Source organism: Neoarius graeffei, chromosome 6 (genome assembly GCF_027579695.1).
Source record: "Neoarius graeffei isolate fNeoGra1 chromosome 6, fNeoGra1.pri, whole genome shotgun sequence".
NCBI classification, from domain to species: domain Eukaryota; kingdom Metazoa; phylum Chordata; class Actinopteri; order Siluriformes; family Ariidae; genus Neoarius; species Neoarius graeffei.
Window position 1 is genome coordinate 107,493,421 of NC_083574.1, and position 22,752 is coordinate 107,516,172.

The 22,752-nt window shown below is 43.9% G+C and overlaps 1 protein-coding gene across 1 annotated transcript in view; it reads right to left on the minus strand.

The window, feature by feature from the left end:
- The window catches only part of sema6dl (sema domain, transmembrane domain (TM), and cytoplasmic domain, (semaphorin) 6D, like), a 68,295-nt gene that overhangs the window by 35,824 nt on the left and 9,719 nt on the right, over positions 1-22,752 (minus strand).

Sequence of the window (22,752 nt, forward strand, 5' to 3'; positions counted from 1 at the left end):
GGTAAGGGGGCGCACGGCGAGAGTAAAAGGGCGCAGCGCCCCTGTTCCCCCGTTTAGACGAAAGCCTGCTGGTTTATCAAATCATCTGAAAGCCGCCTCACACCAGCATCAAACTTTGATGAATTTGAAGAGTTTTTTCAAAATTCATGTGATTGCATTACTCTTTTAGTTCACAGTTTCAAACTGCATTAAGCAGGTTAAATAAAACACAGCGAGAGAAAGAGAGAGAGAGTTCCAGATCAAATCAGCTCCTGAAACCACGAACCTGTACTGATCCGAAGAGCCTTTAGAGAGCAGGATGTCGGTGTGTGCAGGGTTTCACTCACACTCAGCAAATGTGTGGAATTGTCACTCAGCTAATTTTTGAATATTATGTTGAGAAATTTGTATTATTTAATCCTTTGTGACAGTTTTTTACATTTTTAAATTAATTTTATAATGTTTTTCACTAATCCTTCTAAATGAAGGGTCATTCCGTGCCAACTCACCTAAGGGTCCCCACATCACCGTCTCAGATTTTGCTCAAAAAATTCTATAATCAAGAATCATATGTTTGTACCACACATGCAAAATATTAGCTCCCAATTCATTGTAGTTTTGGAACTACTGGCCTTTGAAATTTTGATGTCAAAATACCACATGACGAAATGGCTCTTTCCCCAACTTCAGAGACCCATAACTTTTTATTGCAGCTATCTAGACAGTTGTGTTTGCAGATTCTTACTGAATGATACCCACTCTTTTCAAATCTGTTGTCAGAAAGCCCCTGAAGGACATACGTTTTGCATAATGGGAAGCCAAAAATGACGTTTTGGCCAAAATCACATAAAATTCATTAAAACTCTAGGGGGCATAGTAGAAATATGAAGCTAGTTAGATTTTTTTCCTCACTACATAGTATTTGTAGGGTTGTTATCTGTTCACAGAAACATATTTTGCCATGAAATTTCAATTCCTGAATTTACAAAAAAATTTTTAACATCTTACGTCCTTTCCGAGGGGGCTAAAATAGGGCATTTTCGCCATCTTATTTGGTCATGTGGCTAGGGGTTTAGGATCTTCAAATTTTTTGTGAAGATGCTCTCATATAAGATGTAACTACTCCCTGATTTTTTTTAACAAACGCCCCTTGCTTCATATTTTAATAATTTTTTTTGTACATGGACAGTTTCATCATTTTTCACTTTTTTCCACATTCAGAACTCTGTAACTCTAAATTGGAAGATTCCTACTAGCAGCTATTTCAGATTTACATACACTGACACACAAATTTTCATATTTTAGTAGTTGTATGCCCAAGAAATTCATATTTTTCTTTCTATTGGGACCTAAAAACAGCTATTTGGCCAAAAATGACAAAAACGCTGGGCAGCTTTTAATAAACAAGGGAATAATAAAGGGGTGTTTTGCACACAAATTAAGGCTTATAAGAACCTAATCTAGGCATACACATTTCCTGAACAACTTTTTCTGTATTGTATATTATTTTTTGCAATTAGAAAATTTTAGGTATAATTGCAATTTTTGTTGAATATCCTTGGAAAATATAGAAAAATAACAACAAAATTCTGGAGTAGTATTTTTTATATACTTCAAGGTTGTGTAAGCACAAAACATTTAGCAATGAGGTTTTATTTACATATTAACACATTCAATGATCCATGATCATGATGTTGAAAAACATCACAAGATTTGTACATAATTTAAAGTCAAATATGGGCATCCGTGATAATGGGTAATTCATTCACAGGCAGTACAGTTTCATGTGATGTGCTAAGACACTCATAAACTGTCATCTAGTAGTACATAAGTTAAAACTTAAGTCTTTCACAAGTTTGAAGTCATCCTCTGTTAGTTGGTAATGGCGTCCCCCACTTTTTATGTTTGGGGCCTCTACCACACAAAGGACATGAAGCAAAGGCACCCAACATTCATCTTTCCTGCTTTGTGGTGGCCATGAGAATGTGTTGCCTCGTCCTTGTCTCATGAAATTGACATACACATCATTTTCTTCTTCATTTCTGGTGACAATATTTCCAATGTACCATTTTCTGTCATAAACACAGGCAATATATTTGCCTGGCTGGTACATATTTGGTGCAGATTGGGACATTTGGCTTGGGGCCTGTAACTGGGACTGTAAAACTGGTGTGGTTTCAGGTCCTATGTCCACTACCGATGATGGTACCACATCAGAAGAAACCCTTCTCATCTCCAGCTGAGTGGGTGCAATTGGGCAGAAGCTGTGATGAGATCTTGTTCCAGGATAGAAAAAGTCACCACATCTTTAATTTATGAGGAAAATAGCCCATTCCCTCCAGAACTTGAAAAATATCAAGTCAACATTTTTGTCATTTTTGGCCAAATAGCTGTTTTTAGGTCCCAATAGAAAGAAAAATATGAATTTCTTGGGCAGACTACTACTAAAATATGAAAATTTGTATGTCAGTGTATGTAAATCTGAAATAGCTGCTAGTAGGAATTTTCCAATGTAGAGTTACAGAGTTCTGAATGTGGAAAAAAGTGAAAAATGATGAAACTGTCCATGTACAAAAAAAATTATTAAAATATGAAGCAAGGGGCGTTTGTTAAAAAAAATCAGGGAGTAGTTACATCTTATATGAGAGCATCTTCACAAAAAACTAGAAGATCCTAAACCCCTAGCCACATTAACAAATAAGATGGCAAAAATGCCCTATTTTAGCCCCCTCGGAAAGGACGTAAGATCTCATCTCATCTCATCTCATTATCTCTAGCCGCTTTATCCTTCTACAGGGTCGCAGGCAAGCTGGAGCCTATCCCAGCTAACTACGGGCGAAAGGCGGGGTACACCCTGGACAAGTCGCCAGGTCATCACAGGGCTGACACATAGACACAGACAACCATTCACACTCACATTCACACCTACGGTCAATTTAGAGTCACCAGTTAACCTAACCTGCATGTCTTTGGACTGTGGGGGAAACCGGAGCACCCGGAGGAAACCCACGCGGACACGGGGAGAACATGCAAACTCCACACAGAAAGGCCCTCGCCGGACCCGGGGTTCGAACCCAGGACCTTCTTGCTGTGAGGCGACAGCGCTAACCACTACACCACCGTGCCGCCCAGGACGTAAGATGTTAAAAATTTTTTTAAAAATTCAGGAATATAATTTTCATCGCAAAATATGTTTCTGTGAACAGATAACAACCCTACAATTACTATGTAATGAGGAAAAAAAATCTAACTAGTTTCATATTTCTACTAGGCCCCTTTGAGTTTTAATGAATTTTAAGCGATTTTGGCCAAAATGCCATTTTTGGCTTCCTATTATGCAAAAAGTATGTCCTTCAGAGGCTTTCTGGCAACAGATTTGAAAAGAGTGGGTATCATTCAGTAAGAATCTGCACACACAACTTTCTAGATAGCTGCAATAAAAAGTTATGGGTCTCTGAAGTTGGGGAAAGAGCCAATTTCGACGTGGTGTTTTGACATCAATATTTCAAAGGCCTGTAGTTCCAAAACTACAACATAATTGGGGGCTAATATTTTGCATGTGTGGTACAAACATATGATTCTTGATTAGAGAATTTTTTGAGTAAAATCTGAGACGGTGATGTGGGGGAGTTCCTGAAATTTAGGTGAGTTGGCACGGAATGACCCTGAAAACAAGTAGAATTTAGTGATCAATATAAATCACACATGAAGGTGAAAATGTCCTCATGTTGTAGAAATGAATATTAAAGTTGAGGTTGAGTCCACGTGTTGAGTGTGGCGGTGTTAAGTGTGGTGGGCATGCTGAGTGTGAAGGACGTGTTGAGTGTGGGCGTGTTGAGTATGGTGGGCGTGTTGAGCATGGTGGGCGTGTTGAGTGTGGTGGGCATGCTGAGTGTGGGCATGTTGAGTGTGGGCGTGTTGAGGACTTGTTGAGTGTGGGCATGTTGAGTGTGGTGGGCATGTTGAGTGTGGTGGGTGTGTTGAGTGTGGTGGGCGTGTTGAGTGTGGTGGGCGTGTTGAGTGTGGTGGGTGTGTTGAGTGTGGGCATGTTGAGTGTGGTGGGTGTGTTGAGTGTCGGCATGTTGAGTGTGGTGGGTGTGTTGAGTGTGGTGGGCGTGTTGAGTGTGGCATGTTGACTGTTGTGGGCATGTTGAGTGTGGAGGACTTGTTGAGTGTGGCATGTTGACTGTTGTGGGCATGTTCAGTGTGGAGGACTTGTTGAGTGTGGGCGTGTTGAGTGTGTTGAGTGTGGTGGGTGTGTTCAGTGTGGAGGACTTGTTGAGTGTGGGCGTGTTGAGTGTGGTGGGTGTGTTGAGTGTGGAGGACTTGTTGAGTGTGGGCATGTTGAGTGTGGTGTGCGTGTTGAGTGTGGGCATGTTGACTGTTGTGGGCATGTTGAGTGTGGGCATGTTGACTGTTGTGGGCATGTTGAGTGTGGGCATGTTGAGTGTTGTGGACATGTTGAGTGTTGTGGACATGTTGAGTGTTGTGGGCATGTTGAGTGTTGTGGGCATGTTGAGTGTGAAGGACTTGTTGAGTGTGGTGGGTATGTTGAATGTGGTGGGTGCGTTGAGTGTGGAGGACTTGTTGAGTGTGGGCATGTTGAGTGTGGGCATGTTGAGTGTTGTGGACATGTTGAGTGTGGTGGGCATGTTGAGTGTGGTGGACATGTTGAGTGTTGTGGACATGTTGAGTGTTGTGGGCATGTTGAGTGTTGTGGGCATGTTGAGTGTGAAGGACTTGTTGAGTGTGGTGGGTATGTTGAATGTGGTGGGTGCGTTGAGTGTGGAGGACTTGTTGAGTGTGGGCATGTTGAGTGTTGTGGGCATGTTGAGTGTTGTGGACATGTTGAGTGTTGTGGGCATGTTGTGTGTTGTGGACATGTTGAGTGTGGTGGGTGTGTTGAGTGTTGTGGACATGTTGAGTGTTGTGGGCATGTTGAGTGTTGTGGGCATGTTGAGTGTGGTGGGTGTGTTGAGTGTTGTGGACATGTTGAGTGTTGTGGGCATGTTGAGTGTGGTGGGTGTGTTGAGTGTTGTGGACATGTTGAGTGTTGTGGGCATGTTGAGTGTGGTGGACATGTTGAGTGTTGTGGACATGTTGAGTGTTGTGGGCATGTTGAGTGTTGTGGGCATGTTGAGTGTGGTGGACATGTTGAGTGTTGTGGACATGTTGAGTGTTGTGGACATGTTGAGTGTTGTGGGCATGTTGAGTGTTGTGGGCATGTTGAGTGTGGGCATGTTGAGTGTGAAGGACTTGTTGAGTGTGGTGGGTATGTTGAATGTGGTGGGTGCGTTGAGTGTGGAGGACTTGTTGAGTGTGGGCATGTTGAGTGTGGGCATGTTGACTGTTGTGGGCACGTTGAGTGTGGGCATGTTGAGTGTGGGTGTGTTGAGTGTTGTGGGCGTGTGGGTGTGTTGAGTGTGGAGGTGTTTAGTGTGTTGGGCATGTTGACTGTTGTGGGCATGTTGAGTGTGGTGGGCATGTTGAGTGTGGAGGACTTGTTGAGTGTGGCATGTTGACTGTTGTGGGCATGTTGAGTGTGGTGGGCATGTTGAGTGTGGAGGACTTGTTGAGTGTGGCATGTTGACTGTTGTGGGCATGTTGAATGTTGTGGGCGTGTTGAGTGTGGGTGTGTGGAGTGTGGTGCGCATGTTGAATGTGGTTGGGTGTGTTGAGTGTGGGCATGTTGACTGTTGTGGGCATGTTGAGTGTGGGCATGTTGAGTGTTGTGGGCATGTTGAGTGTTGTGGGCATGTTGAGTGTGGTGGGCATGTTGAGTGTTGTGGACATGTTGAGTGTTGTGGGCCTGTTGAGTGTGGTGGGCATGTTGAGTGTTGTGGGCATGTTGAGTGTGGTGGGCATGTTGAGTGTGGTGGGCATGTTGAGTGTGGTGGGCATGTTGAGTGTTGTGGGCCTGTTGAGTGTTGTGGGCATGTTGAGTGTTGTGGGCATGTTGAGTGTTGTGGACATGTTGAGTGTTGTGGACATGTTGAGTGTGGTGGGCATGTTGAGTGTTGTGGACATGTTGAGTGTTGTGGGCCTGTTGAGTGTGGTGGGCATGTTGAGTGTGGTGGGCATGTTGAGTGTTGTGGACATGTTGAGTGTTGTGGGCCTGTTGAGTGTGGTGGGCATGTTGAGTGTTGTGGACATGTTGAGTGTGGTGGGCATGTTGACTGTTGTGGACATGTTGAGTGTTGTGGACATGTTGAGTGTTGTGGGCCTGTTGAGTGTGGTGGGTGTGTTGAGTGTTGTGGGCATGTTGAGTGTTGTGGGCATGTTGAGTGTGGGCATGTTGAGTGTGAAGGACTTGTTGAGTGTGGTGGGTATGTTGAATGTGGTGGGTGCGTTGAGTGTGGAGGACTTGTTGAGTGTGGGCATGTTGACTGTTGTGGGCACGTTGAGTGTGGGCATGTTGAGTGTGGGTGTGTTGAGTGTTGTGGGCGTGTGGGTGTGTTGAATGTGGGAGTATTGAGTGTGGTGGGTATGTTGAGTGTGGAGGTGTTGAGTGTTGTGGGCATGTTGAGTGTGTTGGGCATGTTGACTGTTGTGGGCATGTTGAGTGTGGGCATGTTGAGTGTTGTGGGCGTGTGGGTGTGTTGAGTGTGGGCGTATTGAGTGTGGTGGGTATGTTGACTGTTGTGGGCATGTTGAGTGTGGAGGATTTGTTGAGTGTGGCATGTTAACTGTTGTGGGCATGTTGAGTGTGGTGGGCATGTTGAGTGTGGTGGGCATGTTGAGTGTGGTGGGCATGTTGAGTGTTGTGGACATGTTGAGTGTTGTGGACATGTTGAGTGTTGTGGACATGTTGAGTGTTGTGGGCCTGTTGAGTGTGGTGGGCATGTTGAGTGTTGTGGACATGTTGAGTGTGGTGGGCATGTTGACTGTTGTGGACATGTTGAGTGTGATGGGCATGTTGAGTGTTGTGGGCATGTTGAGTGTGGTGGACATGTTGAGTGTTGTGGGCCTGTTGAGTGTGGTGGGCATGTTGAGTGTTGTGGACATGTTGAGTGTTGTGGACATGTTGAGTGTTGTGGGCCTGTTGAGTGTGGTGGGCATGTTGAGTGTTGTGGACATGTTGAGTGTGGTGGGCATGTTGACTGTTGTGGACATGTTGAGTGTTGTGGACATGTTGAGTGTTGTGGGCCTGTTGAGTGTGGTGGGTGTGTTGAGTGTTGTGGGCATGTTGAGTGTTGTGGGCATGTTGAGTGTGGGCATGTTGAGTGTGAAGGACTTGTTGAGTGTGGTGGGTATGTTGAATGTGGTGGGTGCGTTGAGTGTGGAGGACTTGTTGAGTGTGGGCATGTTGACTGTTGTGGGCACGTTGAGTGTGGGCATGTTGAGTGTGGGTGTATTGAGTGTTGTGGGCGTGTGGGTGTGTTGAGTGTGGGAGTATTGAGTGTGGTGGGTATGTTGAGTGTGGAGGTGTTGAGTGTTGTGGGCATGTTGAATGTGTTGGGCATGTTGACTGTTGTGGGCATGTTGAGTGTGGGCATGTTGAGTGTGGGCATGTTGAGTGTTGTGGGCGTGTGGGTGTGTTGAGTGTGGGCGTATTGAGTGTGGTGGGTATGTTGACTGTTGTGGGCATGTTGAGTGTGGTGGGCATGTTGAGTGTGGAGGACTTGTTGAGTGTGGCATGTTGACTGTTGTGGGCATGTTGAATGTTGTGGGCGTGTTGAATGTTGTGGGCGTGTTGAGTGTGGGTGTGTGGAGTGTGGTGCGCATGTTGAATGTGGTTGGGTGTGTTGAGTGTGGGCATGTTGAGTGTGGGCATGTTGAGTGTGGGCGTATTGAGTGTGGTGAGTGTGGTGTGCATGTTGAGTGTAGGCGTGCTGAATGTGGAGGTGTTGAGTGTGGTGAGTGTGTTCAGTGTGGTGCGCATGTTGAGTGTGGGTGTGTTGAGTGTGGAGGTGTTGAGTGTGTTCAGTGTGGTGGGCATGTTGAGTGTGGAGGACTTGTTGAGTGTGGCATGCTGAATGTGGAGGTGTTGAGTGTGGTGGGCGTGTTGAGGACATGTTGAGTGATGAGGATGTTTTGAGTATGGTAGGCATGTTGAGTGTGGAGGACGTGTTATATGTGGGCGTGTTGAGCGTGGAGGACGTGTTGATCGTGGTGTGCGTGTTGAGGACGTGTTGAGTGTGGTGGGCATGTTGAGCATGGAGGATATGTTGAGTGTGGGCATGTTGAGCATGGAGGATGTGTTGAGTGTGGGCATGTTGAGCATGGAGGATGTGTTGAGTGTGGGCATGTTGAGCATGGAGGATGTGTTGAGTGTGGGCATGTTGAGCATGGAGGATGTGTTGAGTGTGGGCATGTTGAGCATGGAGGATGTGTTGAGTGTGGGCATGTTGAGCATGGAGGATGTGTTGAGTGTGGGCATGTTGAGCATGGAGGATGTGTTGAGTGTGGGCATGTTGAGCATGGAGGATGTGTTGAGTGTGGGCATGTTGATCATGGAGGATGTGTTGAGTGTGGGCATGTTGAGCATGGAGGATGTGTTGAGTGTGGGCATGTTGAGCATGGAGGATATGTTGAGTGTGGGCATGTTGAGCATGGAGGATGTGTTGAGTGTGGGCATGTTGAGCATGGAGGATGTGTTGAGTGTGGGCATGTTGAGCATGGAGGATATGTTGAGTGTGGGCATGTTGAGCATGGAGGATATGTTGAGTGTGGGCATGTTGAGCATGGAGGATGTGTTGAGTGTGGGCATGTTGAGCATGGAGGATGTGTTGAGTGTGGGCATGTTGAGCATGGAGGATGTGTTGAGTGTGGGCATGTTGAGTAGCAACAGTTATAAAGAATGAAGCTTAACACATAAGAGGAAGAAAGGCAGTGAAAAGGTCAGATGTGTAAAATTACTCATCAGACCTGTGTGTGTTTCCGATTGTGTGTGTGTGTGTGTGTGTGTGTGTGTGTGTGTGTGTGTGTGTGTTTCTGATTGTGTGTGTGTGTGTGTGTGTGTGTGTTTCTGATTGTGTGTGTGTGTGTGTGTGTGTGTTTCCGATTGTGTGTGTGTGTGTGTGTGTGTGTGTGTGTTTCTGATTGTGTGTGTGTGTGTGTGTGTGTGTGTGTGTGTGTGTCTTAGTTTCTTATTCCTGCCCTCGAGTGCAGTGCAAGCACATGCAGACAAACACACACTCTGCTAGTCACGCAAACCTAACACACTGAATACAGACTTCACCCATCGCTTCTAGACGAAATGATGAAACACAGGCTGGAAATGTTTAACTCACTCACTCACTCACACTTGCGCACGCGCACACACACACACACACACACACACACACACACACACCCTCAGCAAGCCTCAACATCAGGCATTGCCCAAATGCCCAATTTGCCTGGCCAAGGCACTCGGGCAGAAATATTTTTTCTGCCCGAGCATAGGGCACACCTATGGTCGGCTTCTTTAAGCACAAAAATGATTTTTGAGCGAGTACATTGCAAAAAACAAGACATATTAACCAGCATCCTCGCCTCCCCGTGATCATCATTTTGTTTTTTTTCTTCCCAATTACAGTGGGAAGAAACAGTGATTCTGACTGGCTCACTTCAGGTGCGCGTGCACATTTGTGCTTTTCATCACTACAAGTGGTCACTGGTGCCCTCTATATCCCCTTTTCCACCAAAGCAGTTCCAGGGCTGGTTCGGGGCCGGAGCTTAGTTTGGAGCCGGGTTTTCTGTTTCCACTGACAAAGAACTGGCTCTGGGGCCAGAAAAACCGGTTCCAGGCTAGCACCAACTCTCTGCTGGGCCAGAGGAAAGAACCGCTTACGTCAGCGGGGGGCGGAGTTGTTAAGACCAACAACAATAACAAGACTGCGAAAGATCAGCATTTTTAAGCGGCGAGAAGCAGCAGCTGTACAAACGCGAAGTCATCCATTATTAGGGCCCGAGCCCGAATGGGCGAAGGCCCTATTGCTCTTGTAAGAGTTCACTATTCTTCTTCTTCTTCTTCCTTCTTCTTCTTTATTTTTCTCCACTGTTGGGCCATTTTCGGGGCGCTTGCCATGGGCGAAAACGCACGAAATTTGGCACCAGTTCCGAGAATTGCCACCGCTACTCAGAACCAGAAGCCCAAACTTGGCCGGGGCTCAGGGCCTCTATAGCGCCCCCTAAGTCGTTGTGATTTTGGCCTCCCGCATTAAGGTGCCTGGTTGCCATGTAGTTTGTAGTAGTGGCATGCCATTTGGTAGGCATATGTATCTCACTAAGCCGGACAGAAATGTAATGCCAATGCATTAGCCACGCCCAACAGGAAGTGAGGTAATTTCACTTTTGTGCGAAATGCATGGCCACGAAGACGGCGCAACTCCTCCTAGACCGTTCATAGGAATGTCACCAAAATTGATACACATCATCTACAGACATGGCTGACAAAAGTTACTAAATACATTTCACGTAGGATAAACCGTTCAGAAGTTATACGTCAATCAATTTTCAATGCAAAATTTTACATGCTTAAAAATTCATAACAAATCTTCTAATTGCTCAAAACTGCTCATACTTCACACGCTAATCACTCATTGGGCTTCTGACATGTTACCCAATTTCTGTGATATTTCGCCACTGGGGGCGCTATTTTTGGGCAAAAAATCCAATCTTTCCTCAAATTTGGTCAAACTTCACGGCCACCCTCTTACACCTCCCATGTCATGTATACCACATTTTGGGAGTTTTCGTCCATGGGGGGCGCTGTTTTTGGCCGACGCAATTGCTCCAAAACGGGTTTTTGGTTAATAAGTCCATAATGCTTTTCCTTCACACCACTACCTTGTGATAGTACGTTGCTGTTGTAGACACTTATTTTTCCAACTCATAATCGCTCATGTACAGCATAGCGCCACCTACTGACATGGGAAAAACCAAAAAATTTATTCTTCAAAAATCTATATCTCATCTTCTATTTACTCAATTGTCATCAAACTTCATACGCAAACTCTTCATAGCTCACCTGACATATACGCCAAATTTTGTGCACTTTCGCCCCTGGGGGTGCTGGTTATGGCAAAAATGATATTGCAGCTTCTGATTTGTCAAACTTATAGTTTCTAGTTATTATTATTATTATTATTAGGGCCCGAGCACCGTACAGTGCGAGACCCTATTGTTTTTGAAGGATTATTATTATTATTATTATTATTAGGCCCCGAGCACCGTACAGTGCGGGACCCTATTGTTGCCATGTGTCCAATTCTGTGCTTTGTCGCCATTGTGGGAGTAATGTCTCTTGCCGAAGAAGCTGTGGAAGGTTTTTCGCGGGGACGCATGCCCCCGCCCCCCTTGGCCGCTGGCGCGAGGGCCCGTCAAGGCCGCTTGCGGCTTTAATTAGGGCCCGAGCCCTACTGGGCGAAGGCCCTATTGTTCTTGTAAGAGTTCACTATTCTTCTTCTTCTTCTTCTTTATTTTTCTCCGCTGTTGGGCCATTTTCGGGGCGCTTGCCATGGGCGAAAACGCGCGAAATTTGGCACCAGTTCCGAGAATTGCCACCGCTACTCAGAACCAAAAGCCCAAACTTGGCCGGGGCTCAGAGCCTCTATTGCGCCCCCTAAGTCGTTGTGATTTTGGCCTCCCGCATTAAGGTGCCTGGTTGCCATATAGTTTGTAGTAGTGGCATGCCATTTGGTACGCATATGTATCTCACTAAGCCGGACAAAAATGTAATGCCAATGCATTAGCCACGCCCAACAGGAAGTGAGGTAATTTCACTTTTGTGCGAAATGCATGGCCACGAAGAGGGCGCAACTCCTCCTAGACCGTTCATGGGAATGTCACCAAACTTGATACACTTCATCTACGGACATGGCTGACAAAAGTTACTAAATACGTTTCACGTAGGATAAACCGTTCAGAAGTTATACGTCAATCAATTTTCACTACAAAATTTTACATGCTTAAAAATTCATAACAAATCTTCTAATTGCTCAAAACTGCTCATACTTCACACGCACATCACGCATTGGGCTTCTGACATGTTACCCAATTTCTGTGATACTTCGCCACTGGGGGCGCTATTTTTGGGCAAAAATTCCAGTCTTTCCTCAAATTTGATCAAACTTCACGGCCACCCTCTTACTACCTCCCATGTCATGTATACCACATTTTGGGAATTTTCGTCCATGGGGGGCGCTGTTTTTGGCCGACGCAATTTCTCCAAAACGGGTTTTTGGTAAATAATTCCATACTGCTTTTCCTTCACACCACTACCTTGTGATAGTACGTTGCTGTTGTAGACACTTATTTTTCCATCTCATAATCGCTCATGTACAGCATAGCGCCACCTACTGACATGGGAAAAACCAAAATATTTATTCTTCAAAAATCTATATCTCATCTTCTATTTACTCAATTGTCATCAAACTTCATATGCAAACTCTTCGTAGCTCACCTGACATTTACGCCAAATTTTGTGCACTTTCGCCCCTGGGGGTGCTAGTTATGGCAGAAATGATATTGCAGCTTCTGATTTGTCAAGCCTGGCAAGCAAACTCTTTACAATACCCTTATTGGGGCGCTTGCCATGGTCGACTACGCTCGAAATTTTGCCCCTTTTTCTTGGACTGCCACCGCTACTGAGAACCATTATTATTAGGCCCCGGGCACCGTACAGTGCGAGACCCTATTGTTGTCATGTGTCCAATTCTGTGCTTTATCGCCATTGTGGGTGTAATGTCTCTTGCCGAAGAAGCTGTGGAAGGTTTTTCGCGGGGACGCATGCCCCCGCCCCCCTTGGCCGCTGGCGCGAGGGCCCGTCGAGGCCGCTTGCGGCTTTAATTATTATTATTGTTGTTGTTGTTGCTGCTGCTTCTTCCGCATTGTTTTTGCTTCAATATTCGCGCCAAGGTTTATGCAAACGTAGCGACGTAACTGACGTATACAGCGACGTAATGACGTGGCTTCCCTTAGCACCCTGAGCTATGGAAAAGCAAACTGGTTCTCAGCTGGCTCGCAAGTAGAACGAGTTGTGAACCAGCACCAGCACCAGCACCGAACCAGCCCTGGCACTGATTTGGTGGAAAAGGGGTATATGTTTTCTCAGGTTGACTTCAGGATGTCCATATATATATATATATATATATATATATAAGCTAGTGATAAGTACATTCAGTGAATGGAAAGACATGCTTTTGTGTCTCAAATAGTAAACCACACCCTCTACAGTAAATATATATCATTTACATAGTGAATTATTCCATAGATAAATCCATCTTACCCCATTTATTATTTGACATTGGCCCATCATGCATGTGAAGATGAGGACGACAGGTTGTTTAATTTCCTCCTAAATGCAACGGCAAACTGAATGATACACTACTGCAGTACAGACCCCTGTTTTATAATGTTCTTAGTTTTATAATTCAGCTTTGCAATATTGCTAGTATTGTGAGGCAAAAAGTGTGTTTTGTGTCCAAAACTCTATATAAAAATATGTATGATGTAATAGTACCCTATGGAAGTCTTATATATGTGATATTGATTTATGTTTCATGTTTTCAGGGCTTGTCTTGTTCTTCTGTTGCAGAAATAAATCTCATCTCATTATCTGTAGCCGCTTTATCCTGTTCTACAGGGTCGCAGGCAAGCTGGATCCTATCCCAGCTGACTACGGGCGAAAGGCGGGGTTCACCCTGGACAAGTCGCCAGGTCATCACAGGGCTGACACATAGACACAGACAACCATTCACACTCACATTCACACCTACGCTCAATTTAGAGTCACCAGTTAACCTAACCTGCATGTCTTTGGACTGTGGGGGAAACCGGAGCACCCGGAGGAAACCCACACGGACACGGGAAGAACATGCAAACTCCACACAGAAAGGGCCTCGCCGGCCACGGGGATCGAACCCAGGACCTTCTTGCTGTGAGGCAACAGCGCTAACCACTACACCACCGTGCCGCCGAGAAATAAATGTTGTTTTTAAAAATAAATGTTTTGTCTAAATAACTCAATTATACCCCTTGAAAACATACAGTGGTGCTTGAAAGTTTGTGAACCCTTTAGAATTTTCTATATTTCTGCATAAATATGACCTAAAACATCATCAGATTTTCACACAAGTCCTAAAAGTAGATAAAGAGAACCCAGTTAAACAAATGAGACAAAAATATTATATTTTTTTCATTTATTTATTGAGGAAAATTATCCAATATTACATATCTGTGAGTGGCAAAAGTATGTGAACCTCTAGGATTAGCAGTTAATTTGAAGGTGAAATTAGAGTCAGGTGTTTTCAATCAATGGGACGACAATCAGGTGTGAGTGGGCACCCTGTTTTATTTAAAGAACAGGGATCTATCAAAGTCTGATCTTCACAACATGTTTGTGGAAGTGTATCATGGCACGAACAAAGGAGATTTCTGAGGACCTCAGAAAAAGCGTTGTTGATGCTCATCAGGCTGGAAAAGGTTACAAAACCATCTCTAAAGAGTTTGGACTCCACCAATCCACAGTCAGACAGATTGTGTACAAATGGAGGAAATTCAAGACCATTGTTACCCTCCCCAGGAGTGGCCGACCAACAAAGATCACTCCAAGAGCAAGGCGTGTAATAGTTGGTGAGGTCACAAAGGACCCCAGGGTAACTTCTAAGCAACTGAAGGCCTCTCTCACATTGGCTAATGTTAATGTTCATGAGTCCACCATCAGGAGAACACTGAACAACAATGGTGTGCATGGCAGGGTTGCAAGGAGAAAGCCACTGCTCTCCAAAAAGAGCATTGCTGCTTGTCTGCAGTTTGCTAAAGATCACATGGAAAGGCTATTGGAAAAGCCAGAAGGCTATTGGAAAAATGTTTTGTTAACAGATGAGACCAAAATAGAACTTTCTGGTTTAAATGAGAAGCGTTTTGTTTGGAGACAGGAAAACACTACATTCCAGCATAAGAACCTTATCCCATCTGTGAAACATGGTGGTGGTAGTATCATGGTTTGGGCCTGTTTTGCTGCATCTGGGCCAGGACAGCTTGCCATCATTGATGGAACAATGAATTCTGAATTATACCAGCGAATTCTAAAGGAAAATGTCAGGACATCTGTCCATGAACTGAATCTCAAGAGAAGGTGGGTCATGCAGTAAGACAACGACCCTAAGCACACAAGTCGTTCTACCAAAGAATGTTTATAGAAGAATAAAGTTAATGTTTTGGAATGGCCAAGTCAAAGTCCTGACCTTAATCCAATGGAAATGTTGTGGAAGGACCTGAAGCGAGCAGTTCATGTGAGGAAACCCACCAACATCCCAGAGTTGAAGCTGTTCTGTACGGAGGAACGGGCTAAAATTCCTCCAAGCCGGTGTGCAGGACTGATCAACAGTTACCGCAAACGTTTAGTTGCAGTTATTGCTGCACAAGGGGGTCACACCAGATACTGAAAGCAAAGGGTCACATACTTTTGCCACTCACAGATATGTAATATTGGATAATTTTCCTCAATAAATAAATGACCAAGTATAATATTTTTGTCTCATTTGTTTAACTGGGTTCTCTTTATCTACTTTTAGGACTTGTGTGAAAATCTGATGATGTTTTAGGTCATATTTATGCAGAAATATAGAAAATTCTAAAGGGTTCACAAACTTTCAAGCACCACTGTATCAGTACTGCCTTGAACCGTGCACTTGAAAACTCGCCAAAATATCACAAAACTTTAGGGCAAAAGGAAATTCAAGGGGGGCAAAAAAAAATTTGATACGATTTGCCCTGCAGGGCAAAGGGTATCAAAAGTTAACGTTGAGGCCAGCTCAGTCACACACACACACAAACACACACACAAACCAGGGTTTTCACCATCACACACTACTTCACTACACTAGCAATAAACACATCTCACAACTACACTCTGTTCACAACTACACGCTGTTCACAAACTACAGACTGTTAACAGACTACACTGTTCACAAATTATACTCTCCACAACGACACACTGTCCACAACTATACAGTTTACAAACTACTCAATGTTCACAACTTCACATTGTTCACAAACTACATGCAGCTCACAAACTACACACTGTTCACAATTGCACAGTTCACAAACTCCACTGTTCACAAACTAAACACTGTTCACAAACTAATCACTGTTCACAAACTAATCACTGTTCACAAACTAAACACTGTTCACAAACTAAACACTGTTCACAAACTAATCACTGTTCACAAACTACATACTGTTCACAAACCACACACTGTTCACAAACTACACACTGTTCACAAACCACACACTGTTCACAAACCACACACTGTTCACAAACTACATACTGTTCACAAACCACACACTGTTCACAAACCACACACTGTTCACAAACCACACACTGTTCATAACCCACACACTGTTCACAAACCATGCACTGTTCACAAACTACACACTGTTCACAAACCACACACTGTTCACAAACCATACACTGTTCACAAACTACACACTGTTCACAAACTACATACTGTTCACAAACCACACACTGTTCACAAACCACACACTGTTCACAAACTACACACTGTTCACAAACCACACACTGTTCACAAACCACACACTGTTCACAAACCACACACTGTTCACAAACTACACACTGTTCACAACCCACACACTGTTCACAAACCATGCACTGTTCACAAACTACGCACTGTTAACAAACCACACACTGTTCACAAACCATACACTGTTCGCAAACTACACACTGTTCACAAACTACACACTGTTCACAAACCACACACTGTTCACAAACTACACACTGTTCTCAAACTGCACACTGTTCACAAACTACATACTATTCACAACCCACACACTGTTCACAAACCACGCACTGTTCACAAACTACACACTGTTCACAACCCACACACTGTTCACAAACTACACACTGTTCACAAACTACACACTGTTCACAAACCATGCACTGTTCACAAACTACACACTGTTAACAATTCACACACTGTTCAAAAACCATACACTGTTCACAAACTACACACTGTTCACAAGCTACATACTGTTAACAAACTACACACTGTTCACAAACCACACACTGTTCACAAACTACACACTGTTCACAAACCACACACTGTTCACGAACCACACACTGTTCACAAACTACACGGTTCAAAAACTAAACAGTTCACAAACCACACACTGTTCACAAACTACACACAGGTTAAAAACCACACACTGTTCACAAACCACACACTGTTCACAAACCACACACTGTTCACAAACCACACACTGTTCACAAACTACATACTGTTCATAAGCCACACACCGTTCACAAACTACACACTGTTCACAAACTACACACTGTTCACAAACCACGCACTGTTCACAAACCACACACTGTTCACAAACTACACACTGTTCACAAACCACACACTGTTCACAAACCATGCACTGTTCACAAACTACACACTGTTAACAATTCACACCCTGTTCAAAAACCATACACTGTTCACAAACTACACACTGTTCACAAACTACACACTGTTCACAAGCTACATACTGTTAACAAACTACACACTGTTCACAAACCACACACTGTTCACAAACTACACACTGTTCACAAACCACACACTGTTCACAAACCACACACTGTTCACAAACTACACGGTTCAAAAACTAAACAGTTCACAAACCACACACTGTTCACAAACTACACACTGTTCACAAACCACACACTGTTCACAAACCACACACTGTTCACAAACCACACACTGTTCATAAGCCACACACCGTTCACAAACTACACACTGTTCACAAACTACATACTGTTCACAAACCACGCACTGTTCACAAACCACGCACTGTTCACAAACCACGCACTGTTCACAAACTACACACTGTTCACAACCCACACACTGTTCACAAACTATGCACTGTTCACAAACCACGCACTGTTCACAAACTACACACTGTTCACAAACCACACACTGTTCATAAACTACACACTGTTCACAAACCATGCACTGTTCACAAACTACACACTGTTAACAATTCACACACTGTTCAAAAACCATACACTGTTCACAAACTACACACTGTTCACAAACTACACACTGTTCACAAGCTACATACTGTTAACAAACTACACACTGTTCACAAACCACACACTGTTCACAAACTACACACTGTTCACAAACCACACACTGTTCACAAACCACACACTGTTCACAAACTACACGGTTCAAAAACTAAACAGTTCACAAACCACACACTGTTCACAAACTACACACAGGTTAAAAACCACACACTGTTCACAAACCACACACTGTTCACATACCACACACTGTTCACAAACTACACACTGTTCACAAACCACACACTGTTCACAAACCACACACTGTTCACAAACTACATACTGTTCATAAGCCACACACCGTTCACAAACTACACACTGTTCACAAACTACACACTGTTCACAAACCACGCACTGTTCACAAACTACACACTGTTCACAACCCACACACTGTTCACAAACTACGCACTGTTCACAAACCACACACTGTTCACAAACTACACACTGTTCACAAACCACACACTGTTCACAAACCACACACTGTTCACAAACTACACACTGTTCACAAACCATGCACTGTTCACAAACTACACGGTTCAAAAACTAAACAGTTCACAAACCACACACTGTTCACAAACTACACACAGGTTAAAAACCACACACTGTTCACAAACCACACACTGTTCACATACCACACACTGTTCACAAACTACACACTATTCACAAACCACACACTGTTCACAAACCACACACTGTTCACAAACTACATACTGTTCATAAGCCACACACCGTTCACAAACTACACACTGTTCACAAACTACACACTGTTCACAAACTACATACTGTTCACAACCCACACACTGTTCACAAACCACGCACTGTTCACAAACTACACACTGTTCACAAACCACACACTGTTCACAAACCACACACTGTTAACAAACCATGCACTGTTCACAAACTACGCACTGTTCACAAACCACACACTGTTCACAAACTACACACTGTTCACAAACTACACACTTCACAAACCACACACTGTTCACAAACTACACACTGTTCACAACCCACACACTGTTCACAAACCAGGCACTGTTCACAAACTACACACTGTTCACAAACCACACACTGTTCACAAACCATACACTGTTCACAAACTACACACTATTCACAAACCACACACTGTTCACAAACTACACACTGTTCACAAACTACATACTGTTCACAAACCACACACTGTTCACAAACTACACACTGTTCACAAACCACACACTGTTCACAAACTACACACTGTTCACAAACCACACACTGTTCACAAACTACATACTGTTCACAAACCACACACTGTTCACAAACTACACACTGTTCACAAACCACACACTGTTCACAAACCACACACTGTTCACAAACCACACACTGTTCACAAACTACACACTGTTCACAAACCACACACTGTTCACAAACCACACACTGTTCACAACCCACACACTGTTCACAAACTACACACTGTTAACAAACCACACACTGTTCACAAACCATACACTGTTCACAAACTACACACTGTTCACAAACCACACACTGTTCACAAACTACACACTGTTCACAAACTACACACTGTTCACAAACCACACACTGTTCACAAACCACACACTGTTCACAAACCACACACTGTTCACAAACTACACACTGTTAACAAACCACACACTGTTCACAAACCATACACTGTTCACAAACTACACACTGTTCACAAACCACACACTGTTCACAAACTACACACTGTTCACAAACTACATACTGTTCACAAACCACACACTGTTCACAAACCACACACTGTTCACAAACCACACACTGTTCACAAACCACACACTGTTCACAAACTACACACTGTTCACAAACTACACACTGTTCACAAACCACACACTGTTCACAAACTACACACTGTTCACAAACCACACACTGTTCACAAACTACACACTGTTCACAAACCACACACTGTTCACAAACCACACACTGTTCACAAACCGCACACTGTTCACAAACCGCACACTGTTCACAAACTTCACACTGTTCACAAACTACACACTGTTCACAAACCACACACTGTTCACAAACTACACACTGTTCACAAACCACACACTGTTCACAAACTACATACTGTTCACAAACCACACACTGTTCACAAACTACACACTGTTCACAAACTACATACTGTTCACAAACCACACACTGTTCACAAACCACACACTGTTCACAAACCGCACACTGTTCACAAACCGCACACTGTTCACAAACTACATACTGTTCACAAACCACACACTGTTCACAAACCACACACTGTTCACAAACCACACACTGTTCACAAACTACACACTGTTCACAAACCACACACTGTTCACAAACTACACACTGTTCACAAACCACACACTGTTCACAAACTACACACTGTTCACAAACCACACACTGTTCACAAACTACACACTGTTCACAAACCACACACTGTTCACAAACTACACACTGTTCACAAACTACATACTGTTCACAAACCACACACTGTTCACAAACCACACACTGTTCACAAACCGCACACTGTTCACAAACCGCACACTGTTCACAAACTTCACACTGTTCACAAACTACACACTGTTCACAAACCACACACTGTTCACATACCACACACTGTTCACAAACTACACACTATTCACAAACCACACACTGTTCACAAACCACACACTGTTCACAAACTACATACTGTTCATAAGCCACACACCGTTCACAAACTACACACTGTTCACAAACTACACACTGTTCACAAACTACATACTGTTCACAACCCACACACTGTTCACAAACCACGCACTGTTCACAAACTACACACTGTTCACAAACCACACACTGTTCACAAACCACACAGTTAACAAACCATGCACTGTTCACAAACTACGCACTGTTCACAAACCACACACTGTTCACAAACTACACACTGTTCACAAACTACACACTTCACAAACCACACACTGTTCACAAACTACACACTGTTCACAACCCACACACTGTTCACAAACCAGGCACTGTTCACAAACTACACACTGTTCACAAACCACACACTGTTCACAAACCATACACTGTTCACAAACTACACACTATTCACAAACCACACACTGTTCACAAACTACACACTGTTCACAAACTACATACTGTTCACAAACCACACACTGTTCACAAACTACACACTGTTCACAAACCACACACTGTTCACAAACTACACACTGTTCACAAACCACACACTGTTCACAAACTACATACTGTTCACAAACCACACACTGTTCACAAACTACACACTGTTCACAAACCACACACTGTTCACAAACCACACACTGTTCACAAACTACACACTGTTCACAAACCACACACTGTTCACAAACCACACACTGTTCACAACCCACACACTGTTCACAAACTACACACTGTTAACAAACCACACACTGTTCACAAACCATACACTGTTCACAAACTACACACTGTTCACAAACCACACACTGTTCACAAACTACACACTGTTCACAAACTACACACTGTTCACAAACCACACACTGTTCACAAACCACACACTGTTCACAAACCACACACTGTTCACAAACTACACACTGTTAACAAACCACACACTGTTCACAAACCATACACTGTTCACAAACTACACACTGTTCACAAACCACACACTGTTCACAAACTACACACTGTTCACAAACTACATACTGTTCACAAACCACACACTGTTCACAAACCACACACTGTTCACAAACCACACACTGTTCACAAACCACACACTGTTCACAAACTACACACTGTTCACAAACTACACACTGTTCACAAACCACACACTGTTCACAAACTACATACTGTTCACAAACCACACACTGTTCACAAACTACACACTGTTCACAAACTACATACTGTTCACAAACCACACACTGTTCACAAACCACACACTGTTCACAAACCGCACACTGTTCACAAACCGCACACTGTTCACAAACTACATACTGTTCACAAACCACACACTGTTCACAAACCACACACTGTTCACAAACCACACACTGTTCACAAACTACACACTGTTCACAAACCACACACTGTTCACAAACTACACACTGTTCACAAACCACACACTGTTCACAAACTACACACTGTTCACAAACCACACACTGTTCACAAACTACACACTGTTCACAAACCACACACTGTTCACAAACTACACACTGTTCACAAACTACATACTGTTCACAAACCACACACTGTTCACAAACCACACACTGTTCACAAACCGCACACTGTTCACAAACCGCACACTGTTCACAAACTTCACACTGTTCACAAACTACACACTGTTCACAAACCACACACTGTTCACAAACTACACACTGTTCACAAACCACACACTCAGTACATTTACATGCACATCCAAATCGAGCTGCTGTCGGTAATCGAGCTAAGGGTCCCAGCAGGGGTGCCAGAGAAATCCAATCCTACATGCACACAAGGAAATCGAGCTATTGTGTGAGGTACATTGTGCATCCGAGCCACAGGTGGCGCTACACGCCCCATCGTGTTGGTACACTTCCGGTTGTCGTCATGAAGAGCTATTCAAGCGTATCAACAAAATTATCAGTTCCGTGTTCACAAGAAGAACAACGACGAGGACAGCAACCAGGGCTTAATTTGAGCTGGAACATGACGGAACAAGATCCGTAACCTCCATTGTCGGATCCGGCAGCAATTTTCAT